The sequence below is a fragment of the Parasteatoda tepidariorum genome, chromosome 3, assembly GCF_982258835.1.
Source record: "Parasteatoda tepidariorum strain Cologne lab strain chromosome 3, Ptep-v5.0, whole genome shotgun sequence".
In the NCBI taxonomy this organism is placed as follows: Eukaryota; Metazoa; Arthropoda; class Arachnida; order Araneae; family Theridiidae; genus Parasteatoda; species Parasteatoda tepidariorum.
This window is the reverse complement of record NC_141757.1, coordinates 36095671-36104342: the sequence shown is the minus strand read 5'-3', so window position 1 is coordinate 36104342 and position 8672 is coordinate 36095671.

Here is an 8672-nt window from a genome sequence, read left to right as displayed (position 1 = left end):
ACTCCAAGTCATTTGAATCAGCCTGTAAATGAAAGAATTAATTTTTTCTTTAATAATTTTTTTGTAAAATTAAAAAAAGTTTACTATTGCTTTAGCGAATTTTTAAGCAGAAAAGCTAATAGATAGTTATTTTTATTTTATTTGATGTTTCCCTTTCCTTTGTGTGTTTTAGTTTTAAAATATTCTTCCAATCATCTACCTTATTCATCAAGTATTCGTTAAAAAAATTTCCCTTTTAGTGCTATTTCTTTTAAATAATTTTTACGAACCTATATTAGATAAAACTGTTAAAGGGAGGGCAATTGTAATTTTTACTATGAAACTCTAGCTAATTCGTAAACAGTGGTTTCAATATTTTGAATCAGAAGCTTATAAAATACTGAAGAAAACTGCATATAATTTTTACGCAAAGAAAAAAATTTTACGCAGCTACCCAGTGTCACTCTTTTTTTTTTTTTTTTAAATTAAGTTTCCTAGTTAAAAAAAATAAAGCATTTTGCTTCTGTGATTATAAATTTTATTTGAGAGGACTTTAATCTTTAGGATGCATAAATTAATAAATCATATAAATAACCTGATAATTACATATTTATACTATTTATAAATGATGAATTTATGCCTGATGGATAAAATTTTGTTACGCAAACAACCGCAGAAAAATATCCTCTATGAGATAGCCTAAATTTTCAACTATACATTCTAAAAGCAGTTAAACTTATTTTTGATGCAGAAAGGAAAAAATTTTGTCACTGAATTTAAAAAATACACTCTAAAATTGAAAGATACAACGTGACTCATTTTGCACAGCGTATTGAAACAGTTTATTGTATTCATTCTATATGAACGACTTCATATATTGATATTTTTTGCCATTTTAAAGATCAAAATAGTGCACTGAACAAAACTTAGCCTAACAGTTATAAACACTAGAATAAAGCCCTCTGTCTTTTTTAAAATAAACGGACACAGCCCTTTCGAAGACTGCACTCTTTCAATAAATATGTGTGCAATTAAATTAAGAGTTACAAAACAGATAATTTTATTTGTCCGAATTCTAAAAAGATGTCAAGAAATTTTTAACTTGGCGGGAACTGCTATCAAAACATATAGAATTATAGAACACAGCCCTTTCAAAGATTACGCTCATTCAACAAATATGTGTGTAATTAAATTAAGAATTTCAAAACAGATAATTTTATTTGTTCGAATTCTAAAAAGATTTCAAGAAAGTTTTAACTAGTGGAAACTGCTATGAAAACATCCCTCACTGCTGAGGTGATCCTATGCTGATTGATGGGAAAATTTTTGATTCGAAAAAATATCACTGCGCAGAGAAAAAAAAGAGTAGAGAAAGCGATGAGGAGCAAGATCTCTCATTAGTTTGAATTCGCTTTTTGAGTTCCGAACACACACAAGCCCAAAGAATCCAAGTCCGTCCTCCCCATTAGGTTTTTGATGTCTAAACAAGGAAATTAGTCATTAAAATCTTTTTTATAACTAACCTGTAAAATAAAGAGAAAAACTGAAACTCCAAGAAGACCTAAGCATAAATTAAAAAAGAAAATCTTAAGCTAAATGTAAGTCATGTTGCAATTAGTGTTAACCTCACAAAGCAAAAGCACCGAACAGAAGCAACAGATCTTTGTAATTTCTTATTACCTTATAAATTTTGCATTTTGTATATTCAATAACTGAACTGAACGTAATAATGATAACTGAACTGAAAGTAGTAAAAATTTTATCTTGAATCCGAGTTCATTCAAGACCTTTTTTCTGCTTACAGAAATGAGTTCAAGCCCACGTCGGACTTAGGTTGAGCCTATCTCATATCTATTTATACGAATTTTAACTAATGAAATGATTATTACGAGAATGTTGTAAAGTTTTGTTTTGCACAGACAATCACTTTTGATTTAAGCTGTTTTTTTTTTAATGACACAATCTGATTTCGATTTCTTACTGAAGATTAATAAATACAGTACGAAATTTAACTACCAATATCATAATATAATACTTATATTTATTATATTTAGATTTTTTCTCGGCATTTAAATTTACGGGATTTAGGCCTTTCGTCTTTTAACAAAATTAAAACATCTATTAGCACATTTCTATAGAATATTTCATTTTTGTGTGAATAAGGACATCAGAATTTTTATTTTAAACTTATTTATGTTTGTAAAATAAAAATCTGTAGCATTTCAATTTGAAGGGATTACAGAAAATCATAACTCATTATTCTAGAGTTGGTGACAAATTTTAAAATCGTACAAATGCAGTACCATAACACAGTTTTACAGAATTTCATCATTTTTTTCAAAGGGGTTATTTATTTAATATGTTCATTAGAAAATAAATAGAGCTCATTAATAGTTCAAAATATGTAAAAGTCTAATAATTTCAAAATAAGTAAGAATAAGTTGATATTATGATATATGCTGATACATGATTGAACCATTCAAGAAATGAATCTATGTGTAAAGAACTAATTTTTTACTGTCTCAAACACTCAACTCAATAATTTTCTACGTAATTTTATTAAAATCATCCATTTCTTTGCAAGAAGCAGAATATAAATTACACTTCTGACTTGATACTGTATTAGTTATTGCATATTTTCACATCAAACATTACCATACCTAAAGCGTGATTTTCAGACAGTTTGCAATAATCATAAATTTGGTTGTCTTCATTGTTTCAAGTTGTGCACGCATTTTTTTTTCGTTTCTTTCTATTTTTCTATGTTGTTTGGTTTTAACTGTTTCATTTATAAATTTTAATATTCTGATTGTTTCGCAGAAAATGTTCTTGAGTTTGGTCAAAATAGGAACTTTTCCCTTTTAATCTTTTTGTGTAAAAGTTTCTCTTTTTTTATAGAAAAAATAATTTTAAATATCACAGAGATTTTGCCATCGATTAATTATCAAGCAAGGTTAATTCTTGAGGTGTGGTAAAAATATTTTAATCCTAACAAGTACATGGAAGTATTTAATTTTTTCATTGATTTTAATTGATACTTAAATGATTAATTTAACTTTCACCAATATATGTGAAATATTTTTATAAAATTAATATTAACAAAATAACAAGTATTTAAAAAAAAACATTTCAATAAAATATTTTCAAAATGTAATACCATTACTTGTTAACGACATTTTTAATGTTTGTAACATATTATCAGCACCATCTTTACACATGGCCACATCCCGGACGTGTCTTTCTAAATCAGACACCATTTAAATGCAATCAAATTTCGCTAATTAACAATAGCGCCTATCTCTCCTCTAAATCAAACATCAATTAGAGTTCTAATTTAATGCAAAGCGTACTTTTTTGCCATTAGCAGACATGTCTCACCAAGAGTGTTAGTTGAATTAATTTAAAACTCGACTCTTTAGGAAAAGAGCAAAATATGGCTGACGATGAGATGGATAATTTCATAAAGTTATATTTTAACAGCAATTTTAATATTTTGGTTGTAAATAAAATGAACAGATATTTTTTAATTGAAAACTTAGACATCACAGGTAACAATTTGAATTAAAATTCTGAAAGAAAGCAAAACCATCCGTGGTGGCTCAGGAGATAGAGCGTTCGCCTTCCAATGAGGTGAATCGGGTTCGAATCCCAGCATTGGCTTGTCGATACGAATTCTGCACCCATCTCGCACCGACCACATTGCTGGCGTAAAATATCGGTAGACGGATAATGGGTTAGAGTCCCCTTGCCGACAGGCTAACCGTGGGAAGTTTTCGTTGTTTTCTCTTTACGTAACGCAAATGAGGGGCCGTTCCCTCAAAAGTCCTGGATCAAGTATTTCTCCAAATACTTGATCCAGGAGTTCTTTTGTTTTCCGGATTGGGATCAAAATTACAAGGCTATGGAGTTGAACATTAGTGGTAGAAAACGTAAACTCAAAATTGGGTCTGCTATTTAACGACGGTTATAAAATAAAATAAAAAAGAGGCTCCTTTTTATAAAACAGAGTTATAAGCTATCAAACATCACTGAAGTTATTTTTAAAATATTTGAATAAAGAGAATTGTCTACAGTTTAAATTACATCAATGGTATTTGCTAAGCCACAGAGAAAATTAAACGTCTTTCCCAAACTATTTAATTGACATTTTTGAACGAATTTTTAGCTTCAGGGTCAAAAATTTCTCCTTTCACCCTAGGTCCTCTCAGGGCTTTTGTGCAAATACAGACACACACATTTTATTACAGATAAACATATTGACTATATTGTATTGAAATGACACTTCACAAATTCATTCTTACTACTGAAGTAAATTCATTACTATAACTAGAGAGAAATAAGAGTAACATAATTACCAGAAAATTTTTTCAATGTATAATAGTATTTGCATACTTTTGTACATAAAATATTATAAAGTAATGAGAATATTATAATAAATTGTGCATTTCAGGTTGTTCTGTTGCAAAACATGCAATTCCTTAGATATATTTACTCTCCGCTTCTTATTTAATGTTACAAAAAAATAAATAATGCTTAATATTGTGGAAATCTCTTTTTAATATGAAATTACTTTTGTGATGATGCGTTTCCAGTTGATGCAATATTGTTTCATTCAGGTGGGGCGTGGTAGAGGGAGGGGGGAATTTTAAGTGGTGATTTCTCACTTGGCTTCAGATTAAATGTCAACAAACAATTTATTAAACAGCCTAGTATATGTTCTTCTAAAATATTCCTTTAAAAGTTGATAATAATCGCAAGCAAAAAGGAGTAAATTTATATATTTACTTGCAACACTTTTCCTATGCACAATTAACGTAAAAAGACAAAACTTTGTAAGATTAACAAACATTTCAACCTATAAAAGTAATAAGCAATATAAAAAAACTCACTTTTGTAAAAATGATACAAATTTTACGCTTCTAAAATGTTGTAGAAAAAATTTGATTGTAGCACTATACTAATAAATTGAAGAATTTGTTCTTCATTTTTAACAGATTTTATGACTTTCCTACAGCTAAAAGCCATTTGTTTTAAAGTTAATTATAAATGTTTTTGCTTAGAAATATTATTCTTCATTATAACACAATTCAAATAAATTTTTCGGTCAAAATGGAAAAATTTTATAAGCATTTCAAAAATTTAAAAATTCAAAAACATGAGGTATAAAAAACAGTTGACATATTTTGTTATATTTGAAGTTAAGGACTTCAGTATTGTTTACTTTTTCTTCTTCTTTTTTTTTTTTTTAAAAAAAAGGCATATTGGTCGTTATTTTGAAGTTTAGGACTTTTAGGGACTTTTTTGCTGGATAAGTGGCAGTTATGCCCAAGAGGAGAAAGCCAATAAAATGATAATTCAATTGGAAATTTCATTGAAAATGATAATGTTCTATGTTCACGTAAAAAGGATTTTAAAAAAATTTTTGTTACATTTTCTTTAAGACATAAATTACTTGAAATTACTCATGAAATAATTCGGTGATCCTGGGATTCAAAAAACAAATAATATACTTACTCTTGTTTGTTATTGGGAAAATATTACACCATAATGGAAAATAAGACAATAATGCAATACCTCAAAAATTCAAAGATTGAAATTAAAAAGAAAATCTAATGAAACACAATAGAACAAATCAAAATTACACTAAGAAAAAAAAAGTAAGACTGACACGTCTACATATGAGAAATACAGAGAAAAAAAAGAGGAAGTTACAATTAGAAAAACCAAAATAATGTAAATTGTCAGATTCTTAAAACATTAAAGTGAAATTAAATATTAATAGTGCTGACCACTTTCGGAAAACTTGAAAAAGTCTAAATTCCTGAATCATGAAAATAAAGTGTTAAAATAATATTAAAAAAATAAAGTGAAAATAAAGTGTACATCTATAAGGAATAAAAAATCCTATTTTTCACAGTATAGGTTCACTTACGTCGGCTTTAGCATCGATCAAATTAATTGAACTTCTTTAAGACATTTTGAATTAAAAAAATATAATTACAATAACTAGGGGGAAATTTATTTTATAATTCTGAAATTCTTAATAGCTGATAGAAAATCCGTTATATTATTACAAATAAATTTAAACATAAGAATTTGATTCTTTAAATTATTTAAAAAAATATATAAAATATAAGTTGGAATTTAAATGTGTTAAACTAATAACATTAAACTTAAAATATCTTCCGTTTTCGTATTTTTATGAGTCTTATCGTATTCTTATCGTATTCATTCAATTAAAATGATATTCTTATGAGGTTTTATATCAAGATCTAAAAAATTGGCTCTTTTAACATCTGAGTTAATTTTTATTAAATTAAGCTCTTCGGTATAAATATTTTGAATTAAATTAAAATCATTACCATCAAAAATAATCAAATCAATAAATATAAATCCTATTGCTAAGTTATGTTGTAAAATTAGCAAAACAATTGTTATGTTAGCAAAAGCACTAGGATAACAATTTGCCATCGAAATACATTGATTTAGTTTGTAAAAACAAATACCATTAAAGAGATAATTTTCAAAAAAGTTTACTTTAAATAAATTAATCCAATCTTCTATAATAATATCTTCATTTATCAAATATTTATCAAATATTTATCAAAAATATATAAACAAATATTTCTTAAATTATCGTGTGGTGTAAATAAATTTTCAAAATCACAGGTAAGTATACTATTAATTTTATTATAATTCAAATATTCAATAATATCTTGGTAGTTATTTATAATAAAATGTCTATCATTAGCAATAGTTTTATTTAAAATGATGTTTAAATATTTAAAAAGAAAATTTAAAAAAAAAAAAACGGAATTATGACATCTAGTACTACAACTAAATATAACTGGTATTTTGTGAAATTTAACTGTTGAAAATAAATAAGGATCATTAATATACTATTGATTTTTAAACCAATTTATTTGGAAAAAGCTAAAATTCTGTAGTAGATTTCTTTTTTAAGAATTATTAATTTTGTCAGAGGTATTATTGTTTTCATATTCTTTATTCATTAAATGTTTAAAATACTTTTTTCAAATTTCATATCTTGATTAGCTGCAATGCACAATCTTGTTTGGAAAGTTAATATTTTGCTATTTATTCGTCTATTAAAATTCTTATATTTTTATTTATATTATTTAATTAAAGCAATTTTTGTCTTAACTGATGTTTAGCATTTTTCCATTTTGGCTTACTGTTTTTCAAACTAAATTTTGTTCTTAATTTTTGTTTAATTCTATATTCATACTTAGATAGAGTTTCTATAAGGAATAATGGTTCTTGCATCGGATTTAGTAACTTGATTTAGTTTTCTAAAGTCTATAGATAATCTACATTTTTTATTTTCTACTTTTTTAAGAGCTAAAGTTACTGGAACCGAATAGGGAGAAAAGATTTCTTTCATTAAGTTATGCTTTAATAATTCTTCGATTTGTTTATTTATTATCTTTTGTTTATTTGTTTATTTAAACAATTTTATGCTGATTATTTAAATTTATTTTTCGACGCAACTCTACTTTTTCGATAAAATATGAGTCTTTAGCTTGATTCGAAAATTTTAAATTTTGAAAATCGTTAAAGCAAATGGAAGGTAAAAAATAATGTTCTTAAAAAGAAATTTAGTTTCTTCAAAAGAATTACAATTTAAGCAATTGTTAATAAATAATTTCAAAGCAAAATCCCGAAGGAATTTTTGAAAAATTCCCATTCCTCATCCAAATCTTTAGTTTTTTTTCTGAAAATTTCGGAGCCAGGCTGAACACCAATTAATATGACCGGTTTTTCTTTTAATTTATCTTGATTTGAATTCTGAAAACTAGTATTTAATTCATTTTCAAAATTTCCCATATCAATTATTCCACTATTTGACACTTCCATATCAGCGAATAATTCCTCAACTGGGGTTAAATCCTTACCATTTTTAATTTGTATTTTTTTGCCACTCCTCAACAAATTAAAAATAAATTTCAATTATTAAATGTTTTATTTAAGAGAAAAAAAAATTCAGATATTTTATTTGTTGTTGTTGTCGAGTCCGTGGATGAGGATTGTTCTCTATGGTTTGTCTAAAGTAAGAACACCCCTAGCCATTCGTTTGGAGCCGTGACGGTGACTATGGTAACGAGGTATAACTATTTCAAGTAGGAGTGTGAGGTCACTGCTTAGGAGAAGTTTTGGCTCGAATCGGCGAGAGAAAGGGAATCCTTTTCTTCGGCCTTCTGTGTTAGCCCTAGAGTGGAGAGAAACAACCCTGCCTGAAATGCGTTCTTGTTTCCATAGCAGCAGACGGCCTCAGACTTTGTGACGAGGGGAGTTCTTACCGTAGACAAACTATAGATGCCATTAAAGGAACGGTTAACTGCAGTCGCAGCTTTGACGCCTCGGAGCTATAAAGAATCTCCTGAAGTGGCTGCACTCCGAGCTTTAAAGCATTTGCAGCAAAAATTGGGCAATTTATTTGTAAAATTATTGAATTACATTATTCAACTTTCCATCTCTGCTCATTCAACGTAAGCACGACTTCGAATAGAACATATTGTTGTTGAATTTTTAATCATTCGTTATCATTTATAAATTAATATAAACGATGATATAGGAAAATATCAAATACATACATTTTAGTCTTCATTCAAGAAATGTAAATAAAATTGTTTAACTCATTATTTTACCCTATTTTAAACATAATATTTTAA